This window comes from Pleurodeles waltl, chromosome 12, assembly GCF_031143425.1.
Source record: "Pleurodeles waltl isolate 20211129_DDA chromosome 12, aPleWal1.hap1.20221129, whole genome shotgun sequence".
Taxonomy (NCBI): domain Eukaryota; kingdom Metazoa; phylum Chordata; class Amphibia; order Caudata; family Salamandridae; genus Pleurodeles; species Pleurodeles waltl.
Window position 1 is genome coordinate 198,255,328 of NC_090451.1, and position 18,540 is coordinate 198,273,867.

Consider the following 18,540-nt stretch of genomic DNA (forward strand, 5'->3'; position numbering starts at 1 on the left):
CACCACACAAAACCACTACAACAACATGTCTGAAACAAAAACATGCCCATCACACAACACACACCCTATCCCTGGGGGACAAAAGCACTGCACACACCCTCACAAAATGCCCATACAATACAGGAAGCACAAGCACCACACACACACAAATATTGACACACAATCAATGTCAGCCAGAAACAACTTTAACCTAGGAAAGGAAATGCAGGACAAAGATGTAACCTCAAAACCAACAACTGGTTGGTAATTTTTATATTATTAAAAGGTATAAATTGCTAAATACAAGGTTATTAGCCGGTCCAATAACAAAGCAGTTCAAAATTGGCAGAGGCACCATATGGTGCCCCAACTTTATTGCCATGTAACCTCTTCAGGTAGTGGCATCAAGGATCAAGGGGGCAGGCAGGCCCCCTCAGTGATGATCTGGGTGGGTGTTTTTGCTGGGGGTTGGGCTTAGGCTTTGGGGGGTGGGATTTGGCTTGGATGAGGGGTGGTTTAGGCTTTGGGAGGGTTGGGTCTTCTTAGAAGGGGTCGACTTCTTGGCAGGAGGAGGGAAATGGGTACTTGCAGGGGGTAGGAGAGGCCTTGGAGTTGGGAAGGATGGCCTTGGGGAGGGAAACAGAACGTTTAGGCATTTCACAGGGGGAGAGTGGAATAGGGAAAAGGGCAAATTCAGATAACAGATCTTTTTTACACACACAGGGATGGTCATAGCAAAAGGGTTTGGGTGTGGAGGGAAAGGGAGTGGTTGTATGAGATGTTGGTGTGGATGTCTTGGGTGCATGTTTGTGGGGGTATGCTTGTGGTTGGTGGGTGTCTGTTGGGTGGGTGGGTGACGGCGTTTACATGTCTTGGGCTGAGGGTGGGGTGGAGGTGCTGGGGGATGCATGTAGGAGTGTCAGTGATTCTGGTGTCTGCGGGTGTGGTGACTGGGGCGGATGTCTGAACATTTGTTGGGGTGCTGTCTGCAGATAAGATAGATGTAGTGGCTGGATCTGTCAATGTTGGTGTGGTGTCTGCAGATGTGTCAGGTGTGCTGTCGGTGATGCTGGGGGCGGTGGGGGTGTAATGCAGGTTGTGACTGTTGCTGTGTATGTAGGTGTATGTTGCTTGTGGGTATTCTGGTGGTGTGTCCTATGGTGCTTTGGATAGTCTGCGCAACCCTTGGATATTGAGGTGGATACATGCCTGTCTGTTTGTGTGCTTTAGCTGGGTCGGGGAAAGTGGCATTGGGATTGGTAAGAGGAAAGTGGAGGGGGAACAGGAGACAAAGGTTGACTGGCTGCCATCAGTGTGGAGGCCAGAGCCTGAAATGATCTCTGTAGGCCAGCAAGTGCATCCTGAATGCCCTCTAGGAATGCATCACCTTGTTGTATCTGACTTGCCAGTTTGTGGATGGCATTCACGTGGTCGACTGACCCAAGGAGATAGACCCCAGGAGGTCAATAGTCTCCTCACTGAGAGAAGCAGGGCTAACAGGGGCTGGGGCAGAGGTTCCTGCGGCAAAAGAGATGCCCAACCTCTTGGGTGAGCGGGCACGGACAACTGGGTGGGGAGCTACAGGGTGGGTGGTGATAGAAAGGGGGGTTGTGGACAGAGATGGTGCTGGGGTGGTCCCAGATGGGTCCGTCACCGCCAGGGAGTGTGCACTGGAGAAGGATTCTGATGATGATGAAGTGGATCCTGTCTCCTACATGGCACTCCCCTTGCCTTCCGAGCCACTGGGTCCCTCGGTGCTGGTGTTCTCATGGCTGGAGGTCCCTTGGCCAGCAGCTTCCCCACTCAACTGTGACCCGTCTTCTTTGTCTACCGATACTAATGCTGGAAAACAGAATGAGCGATAGGGTGATCAAATTTTTTTCATACCACTAACATCACACTGTACACATCATTAACATTACATCTAGTTGTACTATACCCCCAGATAGAACCAGGTTATTGACAAAGTCATGTCACAACAAGATGCAATGGACACCCCTATATAACAATGTCACACACCAGCTAAGCCACCTATCTCACACCTACACTACCATCATATCAGTAGAGCTATCGCACTAACCATTCCATGACAAGCTGACTTGGCCACGTGATTCTGGGTCCCTATCCACAGCAATATAGTCATCCAACAACCAATATATGGGAAATAGTGGTAACATTGATTTCCAGATGCCACATACATAAAATCTACACATACTTATCAGGAAAGAGACCTTATCATATGCTAAACACAAGACAGAACATTTTTCATGTCACAGAGTTCACAACCTTCACAATGGAAATTTGCAAACATTCAATGAGTCTATGTGGCATATCCAAATTTGGAGTAGGATAGAGTCTGAACACGTCACCAACACATGTGCCAACAGTGATTTAGGAAAGGATGATACATACTTTGTGGACCTACTCACTTAAGTCATTGTCCTCCTGTAAACAAAGTCTTGCACACTTATAAGGGCCAATTTAGCCCAGAACATTTATACACACACAACCACAGGTAGTATAACTACTCTTTCCATACAATGGACACCTGTCATGTGCATGAAGGTGACATACAGTTCAACGTATCACAATGAGTGGCAACATCAATAGCCCAATGACTGAGTGGCAACATCAGTATCCACACATCTGACATGACTAGTCTTACATCTGTTTGGGAAAATATCAATGACACAAACCACATCTGAGGCTACCATAATAGGGACATACGCCTTGATGCAAGCCAAATGCCTGACTACACATACCAGTCCACCCACATGTGAATGTGATCTACCATACCTGCACCACAATGTACTCAGTGCAAACAATAGGTTTTAATTCAAGAAGCATTCTAAATAGCAAAAGAAGGTATGCTTGAGACACATTACAATGTTGATTTTTTACACAACCTAACAATGCACACATGGTGTTGGTAAAAACCAGTTAAGATTGTAACTATTAAGAAGTGATCTTGGCCTGTTTATCATGCCTACAACACTATGGCTAAGGAAATATCTGTGTAGCCATTTCCCACCCACAGAAAATGCACATGGTACTAACATTAAAATCTCTGATATAAATGTATGCGACCCAATAGGAGTCTAGAAATACCTCCATTGTCACCTACATGTAGGATGACCACTCAGATGACACATTACAAGGGCCACTGTACAGACCTCAATTACCAAAAGGCTTCACCTTCTAACAGCTCTGAGCAAGTTTTGCAAGTATGCCATGTAAAATGTCAGATGGGGATGACAGCCTGTCACTCATCAGAAACCTAATGAAACGAAGGAGTAACAACAGTCTGAAAATAGTATTGGTGTACCAAATATGTTCACCATGTTAAGTAAGTTAATGTCACATTTACTGTCAGTGATATGTTTCTCCATTTATAAAACATGATGGGGTTAAGGGATCTGAATGCAGTTATTAGCGAAATGTTGACAGAATAAAGGCAACAATGTCTTACTCAGCAGTACATCCCTCCAAATTTATCGGATCGTATTATGAACAAATAAGGTGCTCTAACACTATAACACATCTGATGCCAAGATGTGTGAACCAGAAACAGGAAAATCCAGACCAGTAAATATTAGAAAAATATAAAAATAAGAAATGGACCTGGATGACTGAAATCATGTATGAAGAAAAAGGCCAGTAAGACTAATGAAAATTTAACCGTCATTATATTTTAAATCATAATAGTACCAAAAATGTGTTGAAATGTAGTGGTACTGAAGATACTCATATGTAGTTGTGAAGACAATGACTAAGAATATTTGTAAACAATGTTTTATGCAATTTTGATATAGTAATAGGAAAAGTGAAACACACCCGGATGTCCAAAAGATTTGTGGTGATTATTTTTGTGTTGTTTTGAAGCTTATATATTTAATGAAAATATACAAATGGATGTATGTGTACCAAGTTAATAATTGGATCCATAGAAATGTGTATGTGTGTGCTCCACTATTATATTGTTATTAGGCAAATGTTGCATAAGTATGTGCTGAGTGCAACGTTTTCAAAGTTTGTGACAAAATGTAGCATTATATGTGATGTAGGTGTGATAAAACTTATGCTGTATAGATTGAGTGATATACATACATTCTGGTGTTGTCCCACATAGTTACCCTGGCATGAGAAGAGCAAGACAGCCTCGAGTATACCGTCCACCAGCAGACCTGCAGACCATGGAGGAGCACCGTGATTCAAATATATAGCCTGAATAGGCATACAATCATGGATCTCTGTCGTCAGTTGGAGCCAGAGCTGATGCCTGCCATTCGTAATCCCAATAGCATACCTACCATTGTACAAGTCATGTCAGTGCTACACTTCCTGGCCACTGGGTCCTTTCAAAATACAGTGGCTCTAACCGCAGGTATGTCTCAGCCTATGTTCATTCCGGTCCTGAAGACTGTACTGACTGCATTGTTGAAACCCGGGAGAGCTACATCCGATTTCCACAATGTGAAGATTTGGCCCATGTAAAGGCTGATTTTTCTACTTTGGGACACATTCCACATGTGGTTGGAGCCATAGATGGCACCCAATTACCCATGGTTCCCCCAAATGCCAATGAACAGGTCATAGGAACAGGAAAATCTTCCACTCCATCAATGTCAAAGTGGTTTGTTTGACTGACTTATAGATATCAAAAGTTTGTGAAAAGTATCCTGGGTCAGTCCATGATTCCTTCATCATGTAGAACAGCAACATCCCACTGCTAATGACACGACAATACACAGAGAGGGCCTGGCTGGTTGGTAAGTAATATATGTCATGTGTGTCTGTTACTTTTATCTGCTACCAGATATGTGGATGTCCAAGATTTATGTTTGGCTTGTTGTAACTTTTTCTTACAGGGGACTCTGGCTACCCAAACCATTCTTGGTTGTTGACACCAGTGCGGTACCCAAACACCAGGGGAAGTCCGCTGCAATGAGGACCACAGAAGGACAAGGCGTGTCATGGAGCAGACCTTTAGGCTCCAGAAGGCAAGATTTTGCAGCATCAATATATCTAGAGAAGTCCTCCTCTACTCCCCCAACAAAATATGTCAAATTATTGTTGCCTGTTGCATGCTCCACAACCTCGCACTGAGACGATAGATACCATTCAAAGCAGCACTTTTTGAAGTTTTTACTGCTTATGCCAGTCTGTAATAATGTAGTTTTCCTTACATGTTTGGTGCCCTTAGTTCTGCTGATGATCCTAGTATTGGTGAAAGGATCGAAACTTCATTGACTTTGACCCCTTGACACCATGTGAAATATACGTCATACAACCCCCCATCCGCCCTGAGGCCCAAAACTACCCCCACTGATAATTAATAAACTACCCGACCCCACACCCACACTAAGCCCTAAAAAAAAACTATCTTGACCCCCACCCCTACCCCTAAAAACTAAACTACCCCGATGCCTCCACCTGCCCTAAGCCCTAAAACCTTTCCCCACTCCTAATAACTAAAGTACCCCAACCCTCCACCCTCAGCCCTAAAAAAAAATCTACCCGACCTCCACCACACCCCTAAAAACTAAACTACCCTGACACCCCCAGCCGCCTGGCCCCAAAACCTTCCCCCACCCATAATAAGTAAACTATCCAGACCCCCCACCCATAGCCCTAAAACATAAAACTACCCGACCCCCACCCCGCCCCTAAAAAATAAATGACCCCACCTCTCCACCCCCACCCCTAATAACTAAACTACCGTGATCCCATCACCCACCCTAAGCCCTAAAAAAACTACCCCAATCCCCCACCCTGCCCCTAAAAAATAAACTACTCCCAACCCTCCACCCACCCTAAGCCCTAAATCCAACCCCTCTTACCTATCCACATCCTCTCATGATCCTTCCTCCTCTCCTCCAGTCCTTTCTTAAACCTTCCCCTGCTCCTAATAAATAAGCTACCCGCCCACCACCCTAAGCCCTAAAAATACGAACCTACCCCTAAAAAACAAACTACTCAGTCCCCTCCACCCACCCTAAAAACTAAACTTCCCCTACCCCTCACACCCCTATTAAAAAACATAACCCGATACCCCCACCCACCCAAAGCCCTTCATCTACCCCACCCCTAAAAACGACCCCTCAAGTCTGCTCCACTTACCTTACCGCATCTTCTCCTGATCCACTTTGGCTTTTTCTGTGCCCTAATCACGCATATGTGTAGTTTGGCACATACGTGGTTAATGCACAGAAAAAGGCAGCTGTTGTTCCGACAAGTGTGGTTAAGCTTACGTGGTAAACGTTCGCGTTGTTTACAAAGTGTGGTTAACCTAATAGGTGCATGCGTCGGCCACTGGCCGACACACGCACACCCTTCCTGGTGCGGGCCATGACCAGTGGCCGATGCCAGGGAGGCATTTTTTATTTATTTAAAACTCCCTCGGGAGACACAGAAGTGTTTCTGTGTGGAAGTGCGATCGCGACCCCTCTAGGGATTAAAAATAAGTTTAAAATAACAACATTTAAAATGAAACTGACAGGAGGTCGCCCATGAGCAGGGCTGACCCCCTGTGGGAGCAATTTCTTTTTAATACAGTTGTGGTTTCCTTGTGGGCCACGATCGCCCCCCCAGGGAAACTACACAGCTATTAATATATATATATATATATATATATATATATATATATATATATATACATATATATATAGAGAGAGAGAGAGAGAGAGACTGACTATAGGTGAGAGAAATCTCTACTTAAGTATAATTATATATATATATATATATATATATATATATATATATATACATATATATTTATATATACATATATATGTATATATATATATATATATATATGTATATATATATATATATGTATATATATATATATATATATATATATATATATCAAGATCACTTTTGTCAATGCATGTGTGGTTTGCTGGGGGCCATTTGCAGCCACCATGGAAACCACACACACATAGAAAAGTGATCTCTTTACATATACATAAGGAAAGAGAAACACTCTCTTGATATATATATATCAAGAGAGTATATGTGATCAAGACCAGTAGGTCGAAACGCGTCAGTGGTGAAGGATGGTGATTTAATCCTGATTGCAAAAATAAGAAATAATTTCCTCCTGGAGTGCGGTGGTGAAGTTGCTTGCAACTGTTTGTTTTTGGATATATATATGTATATATATATATATATATATATATATATGTATATATATATATATTTTTTTGCCACCAGTTGTCTCGCAGCGCGCGTCTTCAAAGCAATGCATATACTCCAACCAATGCATTTCAACAGTAGCTTTTAGGCAGCAATAAAAAAAAGTCAAGCTAACTCTTATGATTATGTTTCTGCTAGAGAAGGATCGGAGTTTTGTCTAGTGGCAGTTTTGATGCCATAAAGTAGCGCAGAAGGTTTATATGCCTGCTGCAAACATCAAATCTATATTTTATGTGAATACCTGAGTGAATTAGTAAAGTCAGCCATTACCTGCGCTATAATACAAATTAAATGTATGTGCGTAGGGGGCTATGGAGAGATGATGTCCACTTTTGCTGTGTGGTGGTGAGGGAATTCGAAGAGAAAGTCATGGGAGTGGAAGCTCCAAAAATGATTGTTGGACTGGACGCCTCAGGCGCTAAAGACTGTGACGATGGGTATGAGGCAAGGTGAAGTAATAGTGTGCCTTTTTTGTTTTTTTCAGTGTCTTCAGCAAACCTGCTAATTAAGGAAAGAAGCGAAGGTTAGGTGACTGACCTTTACTGTTGCACATACCACACACACACCCACCAGCAATTTTGTGACGGTCTATTTAGGCTAGTGTTTTAGAGGAACAGTTTAGCCAGTAGCAGAGATGGCGTCTCTTTGGATGACTGCTGCTCAAGCCCTAACTCGGGTTATGGAGGTCAGCTCTGACGTAAGATCAGAGACAGCATCTGAGGGATAGGAGAAGGGAGCAGACTCAATGAGTGATTTTTTCAGTTGGAGTAGTCCCATCTGGCAACTCCTCTTCCAGTGATCTGTGGGAGGTGATGAGGACAGTCCTGCTGTCCCTTCACAAGCACCGTCTGTGCAGCGGGACAACAGCAGTTTAGCCCAATCCAGAGAGCAGGTTCACACAGTGGCAAGCACAGTCAGAGTGCTCTCTTGGGAGCTCCCCAATTCAGTTCAGCCCCAAATTCCACCGCCCAAATTTTATTGTGGAGACATCAAAATGATCTATCACAAAACAACCTGGTTTTGTAAGGCGGGCACCTGTGTTTTTGGTCCTGGGCTTGGTGCCAATCTAGGGAAACCTACAAAACCCACACATTTCTAGAAACCAGATGCCCGGGGGATTCCAGGAGGTGTGGCTTGTGTGGATTCCCCAAAGTTTTCTTAGCCAGAGTACCCTGAAATGTTGAATAAAAACTCTTATTTTTTCTTGCATTTATGACACACAAACTACAGGAATATTCTGGGATCCACAAAATTCCTACCACCCAGTGTTTCCCCACCTGTCTTGATACAAATGCTACCCCACTTGAGTGCCTGTGTCAGGAATGGATCACCTCAGGGTCAACAGTTGCCCTCATCTAAGGACTAACATTAACTGTTCTGTGATCCATTACTTCACGGGCACTAGGCTTACCCACACAAGTGAGGTACCATTTTTATTGGGAGACTTGGGGGAATGCTGGGTGGAAGGAAGTTTGTGGCTCCCCTCAGATTCCAGAACTTTCTATTGCCGAAATGGGAGGTAAGAGTGTTTTTTAAGCACAATTATGAGGATCGCAAAGGCTTCTGGGTGACAGAACCCATGGAGAGCCCCACAAGTCACCCCATCCTGGATTCCCCTAGATGTCTACTTTCCATAAATGTATATGTTTGGTAGTTTTCCATAGGTGCCGGCTGAGCTATAGCCTAAAATCCACAGCTAGGCACTTTGCAAAAAAACACATCTGTTTTCATTAGAAAAATGTGATGTGTCCACGTTGTGTTTTGGTGCTTTTCCTGTTGCGGGCACTAGGCCTACACATGCAAGTGAGGCACCAATTTTATTGGGAGACTAGGGGGAATTCAGGATGGAAAGAAGTTTGTGGCTCCCCTCAGATTCCAGAACTTTGCAGCACTGAAGTGTGAGGAAACAGTGTTTTTTTAGCCTGATTTTGAGGTTTGCAAAGGATTCTGGGTAACAGAACCCAGTGAGAGCTCCAGGGGAACCCACAAACTCTGGGTATCTTTACAATCCCCAGAATGTTGGAAAAAAAGGACGCAAATTTGGCATGGATAGCTTACGTGGACAAAAGGTTCTGGGCGCATAAGCGTGAACTACCCCAAATAGCCAAAAAAGGGGCTCAGCTTTGGGGGGAAAAAGGCCCAGCAGCTAAGGGGTTAAGGACATTTTCCACCAGGGAACAGTGTTTAACACAGGGAGATTGACCAGGTCTGCCCCTGACATCAAACAGTTACTTGCACCACAACCTTACTCTGGGGGCCTGAACTCTGCCCTCTATTCTTACCTCAACACACCAGCGCCATAATTGATGCGCACAGCAATCCTGGAACGTCGTATCTCACACAACCGAAAGCTACTCCTGCAGCATCCAGTCCTTCTCTGTTCCTCCACCCCACTTGTGGTGGTGCACAATTTAGACAGGTGGGGATTGTAGTCACGCCGAGGGCTATTAAACGTGAACTAGCCCTCACAGCACACCAGCTACCATGACTGCCCAGACCACACTAGTGTACATCATATACTTTTCCCCCAGCCCTTCACTTCTGTGGCGGGGGCCCTGGAGGAACAACCTTGGTGAGCCCCAACGGCCCTGGATGTGCCCAGCCTCATCGGTGCTCCACTCCCCTGATCTATCCCTGTCTATCCCAGAGAGGCACCCTCATCACCACTGTTCAACACCATCACCGAGTCATCAGACCACAGCCGAAGGCTGACACCCCAATTTCCTCTCTACCCAATGCCACTGCCTCTGGTGTTATTTCTGCACATACCAGTTAAGATCCAGGCAGCTGGAAAACAATCACCCACTACAGGTCTCCCCTATCTTGCTCATCTAGCGCTTTTGCACTATGCCTCTATTCTATTCCAGCGCGGTTGGCAACCATGGGCAGACTTCGCCACACTTCCACTGCTCCTCTGACGCCACCAGCAGACCCACCCTCTATGATACCGGATACCCCTCACTCAGAAAACTCCCTCATCTTGTCCACCTCTGACAAATTAGACTGGTGATGGCCGCAATAAACACTTCTGAGTCTTAATGGAGACAACCACAGGAAGTTAGCAGACAAGGTCATGGAAGGCAAGCAATCTCTTGTCAATCTACAAACCTTCACAGTGAACCACCAAGTGGCCATCCAAGACCTGTAGGACCGAGTCACCCACCTGAAAAGCAGAGCAGACGACCTGCAGGACGCTCCCTCAGGAGCAATATCCGCCTCCTGGGACTCCGAGAGGGGATTGAGAGAATTGGTTTGGTTGCCCACTGGGAACATTGATTCAAAACCTTCACCCCAGCAGAAGACCTCTCTCTTTTCTTTTCCCTTCTTTGATACCTTGGCGTTTACTTATATTACACCCCTGCAGATCTCTTCGAGGAGAATCATCAGAAGGTCTCAGGTACGCTTTTGGCAGACACTCCCATTGGCCCTGACTGGTAAAATAGCACTAGCAAAAACGTAATACTACCTGTCTCCTTTAGAAATAGTGGAGGTAATACTGCCAACAGGCTGGCGGTACATACCTCCACTATTATGACATTGGCGGTTTGGCCAAAGCCAAACCGCAAATGTACCACACCGACTGCCACAGCGGTAACGAATGCCAGGCTGGAGACTACAGCCTCCAGCCTGGCGGCCGTCACTAGAGCCCACCCACCACCATGGTTTATGTGGTTTCTGTACCACCACTGACACCATGGCGGTAGGCACTATCAGTGACAGGGAATTGCTTCCCTGGCACTGATAGGGGTCTCACCCGCTCTCCTCCCCTGAGCACTCCCCCACCCTCCCTCTCCTGACCCCCCTGCACATTTACACACATACACGCACACACATATACACCCATACACATGTGCATACACACATTCACCCACACATTCATACACACGCACAGCAACAGTCACGAACATACATCCAGGCACAAACGCAATTTCACGACACAACATGCACGTACACACACACACACACACTCATGCACACATGCATTCCACACTCATGCACGCATTCCCACACACTCACACAACCCCACACATGCACACAACACCCCCCACCCCATCTCCTTTCGGAGAACCTGACTTACCTGCATGCAGGGGCGTCCTCTGGAAGGAGACGGGATGCAGCGCTGCTGCCACCAGCAGCGTCCGCCAGCTAAACACCGCAAGGCAGTCTCATGGAACATGATATTGTAGGCGGTGTTTTGCTGGTGTGGCACTGCTGCTGGAAGCAGCGCCACCTTACTGCCGTCTGCCGCCATGACCGTCGACGGAATTCCGTCTACTGTCACAATGGCATGGACGGTCGGTAGCCACAGCGACGGTATGTTGGCGGCTGTCGCAGTGGCGGTAGGCGGCATTTGCTGCCAATGTCATAATGAGGGACATTGTTCTGCTTTTCTTTTCTTTTTGCTACTGAATGGCACAGTCTGATTTTTTTTAAGTAACTGTGAACCTATTTGGTATTCCAACTTAAACTTAACTGAACAATATTGGACAATATTGCAGGAGAAGTATTGTGATGTCAAGAATATCAATGGACTTAATATCAAAGGTAAGAATTTTTCTTTTGCTTCTTTGAATATATCAATGTAAACAATATTGATTTCTTTAATATCACTTCTAATATCTATTTTTACTGTTACTACCTATTTGTTTTATAATTATTTAGTTGTATTACATTTTTTAAGTTAATATATTTATGGCATTTAATTATCAAATTGTTTCCTATTATAGGGCAAATTGCAGTACAATTGTTTTACAAATACAAACTGATTTTGTTCACCTAACTATGTACAAATAGGTGAGTTGACAAAATACAGAATCCTAGGGGGCAACAGATTGATCGGTGTAATTATTATCAATTAAGCCAACCAAAATTTGCCACCCTTGTTATTGGCTACAATCAGTAACTCACCAGTCAACTTGAGAGATGGTAACAAATCAATGGTTTGCTACTGGAATTACACTCATACACCATCCATATATACTTTACAAATTGAAAATTTAGAATGAACACCCTTATCATACCTGTTCCAAACAGTACTTCAGTATAGGTTGATGAGCCCTTTCTGTGATTTGCAAAATGTTTTCCGAATCATAAAATGGAGTTAGTACATCTGAAAAAGTGTTTTAGTGGTCCTAAGTGTAATTCAGGGTTTCCCATGACTAAGGGCCTGATTACAACCTTGGCAGGTGGGATACTCTGTCACAAATGTGACAGATATCCCGTCCGCGATATTACAAGTTCCAGTATAGCCTATGGAATTTGTAATATGATGGACAGGATAATCGTCACATTTGTGACAGAGTATCCCATCCACCAAGATCATTATCAGGCCCTAAATTACTTTCCACATCAGTTCTACATTTAATTTTTAATTGGGTTCTTTAGTTTGTATGGGAGTAGGGTGAGAAACGTTTTAGGGATTGTATTTTTGCTTTTAATTGTTGATTTATTAATGTATTAATTATTTATATTTGCATTTTTATTTTGTTATTTTAGTTTTTTGCTTATACTTTTAAAGGAGTATTGCTCGTTTTTCAAATATATTATTGCATACTAATATCAGTATTCTTTAATAAACTGTTTTCATTATGTTACCTTTTGAGACATTGCAAGGTTTGTAGGGGAGATGTATAGGAAGTGTTTTTGAATATGTATTTTTTAAATGTGGTATTTTTAATTGTTAATTGGTGAATTTATTAAAAATATTTGGCCATTTTTTTTTTTTATATAACTATTTTTAATTTCGTTGGACCTGTGTAATTATTTTATAATTAATTTATCATAATAATTGTATTAATGTATACATGTATTTGGTAATCATTTTATGGGTTGTTGGATTTGTACAGAATTAAGGTAGGCAGTGTTTTGTACATGTACATTCTGTAATTTGCTGTTCTTAATTATCAATTTTAATTCTAATTTGTTAACATTTTAAGAACATTTTTGGTTCAATTTACATTTTTATAATTTATAAATTATATTTTAATTAATAACATAGTTTGATGATATAGGGGTCATTAGGAGTTTGGCAGATGGAAAAGGCCGTCCGCCAAACTCCAGCGGTCAGGTTACCGCCAGTGGGGTCCCCTTCCCACGGGCCCCATGAAGAGTTTCCAACTGGGTCAGCGGGCGGAAACAGAGTTTCCGCCCACTAGCCCAGAGGGAAATGGCCTACAACATTGACGCCGGCTCATAATTGAGCTGGCGGCAATGCTGTAGTGTGTAGGCTGCACAGCACCCATCGTGATTTCCACTATCTGCAAAGCAGACAGTGAAAATCGTGATGGGGCAGGCCAGGGGGGCCCCTGCACTACCCATGCCAAGTACATGGGCAGTGCAGGGGCCCCCCGGAGCACCCTGCACCCCTTCACCACCAGACTTTGCATGGGAGGGCTACCGCCATTTAATCGCTGGTGGAGAAGTGAATCCTAATCCCCAGGGCAGTGGTGATCTGGCAGATTAGGACCGTCAGCAATGCCAGACCAATGAAAAGTCATGATTTGCGGTGCTGGTGGTCCGACCATGGTGCAACCACCACAGTTGTAATGTGGCTGCCGGACCAGCACATTGGTGCTGGTCTGACTGCCACCAGGAGACCGCCAGGGTCGTAATGATGCCCTAAGTGTTGTATTTAATAGTATTATTATCCTATTTTATTTTAACTGATTATTTATATATTTTAACATTTTGGGGCATATTTATACTCCGTTTGCCCCGAATTTGCGTAGTTTTTTTCGAGGCAAATTTGACGCAAAACTAACTCCATATTTATACTTTGGCGTTAGACGCGTCTAGCGCCAAAGTTCACGGAGTTAGCGTCATTTTTTGGCGTGAACACCTTCCTTGCGTTAATGATATGCAAGGTAGGCGTTCCCGTCTTAAAAAATGACTCCGATGCATATGCGTCGTATTTATACTCCCGGGCAAAAATGACGCCCGGGAGTGGGCGGGTCTAAAAAACCCGCATTAGCGCCGGATTTTAGCGCCTGGGTCAGGGCAGGCGTTAAGAGACCTGTGGGCTCAGAATGAGCCCAGAGGTGCCCTCCCCTGCCCCCAGGGACACCCCCTGCCACCCTTGCCCACCCCAGGAGGACACCCAAGGATGGAGGGACCCACCCCAGGGACATTAAGGTAAGTCCAGGTAAGTATTTTTTTTTTTTTTTTTTTGTGGTATAGGGGGGCCTGATTTGTGCCCCCCTACATGCCACTATGCCCAATGACCATGCCCAGGGGACAGAATCCCCCTGGGCATGGCGATTGGGCAAGGGGGCATGACTCCTGTCTTTGCTAAGACAGGAGTCATTTCAATGGGGGATGGGCGTCGTAAAAAAATGGCGCAAATCGGGTTGTGGCGATTTTTTTGCCTCAGCCTGACTTGCACCATTTGTGGACGCCCATACGCCATTTTCCCCCTACGCCGGCGCTGCCTGGTGTACGTCGTTTTTTTTAACGCACACCAGACAGCGCCGGCGGCTAATGCCGGCTAACGTCATTGAATAAATACGGCGCCCGCATGGTGCTTCAGAATGGCGTTAGCCGGCGCGAATTTTTTTGCCGCAAAACTGCGTTAGCGCAGTTTTGCATCAAAAAGTATAAATATGGCACCTTATTTTTTAGCATGTTATTATAGTTAGGGGTTTTAATCATACGTATGACCTAATTACACTTTACCCAAAGTAATTAAGGTTGGAGTAGTAGTAGCAAATCTGACCTCTCCCAAATGCATCATTTTCCCCATTGTAGCTTCTTCTGAAGTAGGAATAGTGAATCAAATTCATTTACAGTCCAACACTTTCCCAATGTGATTAAGGTTGGAATAGGTACAATAAACCTGACTCCTTCAAAGTCCAACACTTTCTTCAATGAAGTTAAGTTTGTAGTGGGAATAGTAAATTTGACATTTATGGTCTATGCTCATTACACATTTTATCAGCTGGGTGTGCAAAATAGCCCTACCTCAATCGTGGAGAATGGTCATTATTGTCCCGGTCAACAGTTAAGATAATTTGAAGGATAATACTGTAAAGGCTTTTAATTTAGTTGGCAGACAATAGTACTCATTCCACCCTCATTATGGGTTTAGGGCTGGGCTGGGGACTATGGAACAATGCCTCATTTTACTTCTCATAATAAATACCTACACCATATCAAATCAAGAGTTAATTTTCCTAGCCTTTATGGACCTCAACTCTGCCTTTGATAGTGTGGTGAGATTCGAACTCTGGGCTAAGCTGGAGTGTCTGGGGACAGTCAAGTATATTGATGGATTTTTGTGGGCCCTACCTTACTATCTCTCTGCTACCATCAGACATGGAAGTGGCAGTGAAAGCACCAATCAATTCAAATGGGCTGTCGGGTGGTGTCAAGGGTGTGTTCTTGCCTCAGTACTTTTTCTTTTATATGTTATTGGCCTAGAGGAGGCACTAGTGGCCAAGGGAGCAGATAGATCAATGATCAAGAATATCCCATCCTTACCTTAACATACATAGATGATGCAGTGCTACTTGCCAGAACTCCAAAGGGCTTGACGTTGTTAACAGAAGGTTACATTGATTTTATGGCCTCTTTGAAGCTGTTAGTAAAATCCACTAAGACTTTTGCAATGGTATCACACCCATGAATCTTAAAATGTGAACTTTGACCATACGTGACAAACCCATAATAAGAGTTAATGATTTTACTTATCTTGTGGTCACTTGTGACTCATAGGGCTCCTGGTTGGTGTGTGATGCGTAGCCAGAGCAAGACTTAGATTTCTAAATTGTATTGAACTTATTTCTAGCCAGGTCTTCTTCATTGGTAAGATGCCTGTTGCCCCTTTTTTTTCAGAAATCCAGAGGAAGAAATATCTTCTGTTTTAACTTAAGGTTCAAGTATTTCAGACTATAAAAAAGTGGCTAGCCATCACATTCTGCATCCCCGCCAGCTCCATTAGGAGTTTCCCGGTAGGCTGGCATACGGAAACTTATGTTTCCATCCACCAGCCTAGCGGGAAACAGGCTACCGCTTTGTCACTGGCTCGTCATTGAGCCAGTGGCAATGCTGTAGCCCACAGGTTGCACCACCACCCTCGCAAAGTTCACTGTCTGCAAAGCAGACAGTGAACATTGCGATGGTGCTTGTGCCAAGTGCATGGGCAGTTCAGGGGCCATCGGTGGCCCCCTGTACCTGTTCTCTGCCAGCCTTCTCATGGCAGTGTTGCCGCCATGAAAAGGCTGTTGGAGAACAAGGTTGTATTCCCCTTGCAGCACTCCCCTGGTGGATTAGGATCTCTGCCAACTCCAGACTGCCAGGATCCAACCACCAAGGTTTTATTCTGGCGGTCTAGAGACCACCACACTCGTAATGAGCTCCAGAGTGTGCAGAAGGCTTTTAGGCCTCCCTCCAAGCAGCCTAAGTTTTATATTGCATGAGTTCTTGGTTTGGAGTATGTTGAGGATCATATGAATTTGGCCCCATTGCTGCTATGATGCTCTGTGTGGAACAATTCACAAGCTTCGCTTATTATGGATATTAATGAGGATTGCTTGTCTTGCAGCATGGGTCTGCAGATTCCATGGGTGGGTTATGTCAAGCAGATGTGTTGACTATTGGGTATGCCGAATTGCTTCCTTAGACTGGAAAGGTTGAGTAAGAATGACAGATCCGAGTTGAAAAAATAATTTCTCTAACAGAGGGAAAAGGAAGCGGGAGAATTAACTAAGACCTATATTAAATAGTACATCTCAATTTAAACCACGTTAGGGCTTGTGGCATACTTGGAGTCTGTGATTAGCACACTGGACAGGGACCCCTTAACTAGATTTAGGCTTGGGTATATTAGGTAGGATCTGTGCTTTCTCTTTGGGCAACACGGATCCTCTTACATCCTTGTTTGTCCATGCAATGAAAGTTCTCCACACAGTTTTCTGCATTTCGCATTTTTTTGTAGATTGTGTTCATGTTTTACAAGATGCTTTTTAATTCCAGTACTGAGAGGATTAGTACTGACTAGAGGCAGACCACCTCTACTGTATTTGTAGACACTGAGCTTACTAATCATTTGTTTTATTGTTATTTTATTTCTTAAAAGCGCTCTTTGTGCTAGGAATCATATGGCTTTTTGAACCAAAGATGTAATCTGGCCAAATATTGTATGCATTGTTTAGGGAGAAAGAATAGAGAGACTCCCTTTCACATCAAAATCTTATGATCATTAAGATATTACATTGACAAACAAGTAATATAGACTCAAACTAAGGAGAGTTATCAATTTTAAAAGTACAACATGCATATTTTGCCAAGGGGAATAAAAATGGCCCTCACTTCGCCGCATTGCAAGAATAAAGCAAGAAAAAGTTTTCTTAAAATATATTTAAAATATATGATCCTAGATGACAGCACTAAGGTTTCAAAATATGAAGAAAACTTAGAAGCCATTTTATTGTTCCTGTTCCTGACTATACACGTTCAGATGGAGTATCTGGGATATGTCAAGGTGACTATTTTGAGTCATGTCAGCTTCCCAGAGTCAATCCCCAGCAAAATAAGAAATTAGAGGAGTCTATGGGGGTCATTCTGACCCCGGCAGGCGGCGGTAGCCGCCAGCCTGGCTGGGACCGCCAGAAGATCGTACCGCGGTCAAAAGACCGAGGCGGTCATTCTGGGTTTCCCACTGGGCTGGCGGGCGACCGCCAAAAGGCCGCCCGCCAGCCCAGCGGGAAACACCCTTCCACGATGAAGCCGGCTCCGAATGGAGCCGGCGGAGTGGAAGGTGTGCGACGGGTGCAGTAGCACCCGTCGCGAATTTCAGTGTCTGCTGAGCAGACACTGAAATTCAAAGTGGGGCCCTCTTACGGGGGCCCCTGCAGTGCCCCTGCCATTGGCATGGGCACTGCAGGGGCCCCCAGAGACCCCACGACACCCCTCACCGCCATCCTGTTCCTGGCGGTCGGAACCTCCAGGAACAGGATGGCGGTGAGGGGGTCAGAATCCCCATGGCGGCGCAGCAAGCTGCGCCGCCATGGCGGATTCCCATGGGCAGTGGAAAGTCGGCGGTACACCGCCGACTTTCCGTTTCTGGCAGCGGCTGTACCGCCGCGGTCAGAATGCCCGGCGGAGCACCGCCAGCCTGTTGGCGGTGCTACCGCCGACCCCGAATGACCCCCTATATCTGCAGAAGAGATAAAGCAAATGATTGAAGCCCTCAAACTAAACAATGGCCCAATAACTGATGGTGTCACTGAAAACGTTTATAAACATTTCAGGTACAATTGACTCTCATCCTTTTGAGGCTGTATAACTCCCTTGCTTCACTAAAAAGGTAATCCCAGTGATGAATGAGGCAACTGTTACCCTCGTACGCCAACAGGGTAAAGATCCCGA

At 44.6% G+C, this 18,540-nt stretch overlaps 1 long non-coding RNA gene across 1 annotated transcript in view; it reads right to left on the bottom strand.

The window, feature by feature from the left end:
- Positions 1 to 277: 277 nt before the first annotated feature.
- The window catches only part of LOC138268257 (uncharacterized), a 90,227-nt gene continuing 71,964 nt past the window's right edge, over positions 278 to 18,540 (bottom strand). Inside the window, exon 4 of the long non-coding RNA XR_011199966.1 lies at positions 278 to 1,821. This is a non-coding gene — a long non-coding RNA (uncharacterized lncRNA). The remainder of the gene's footprint in view (positions 1,822 to 18,540) is intronic.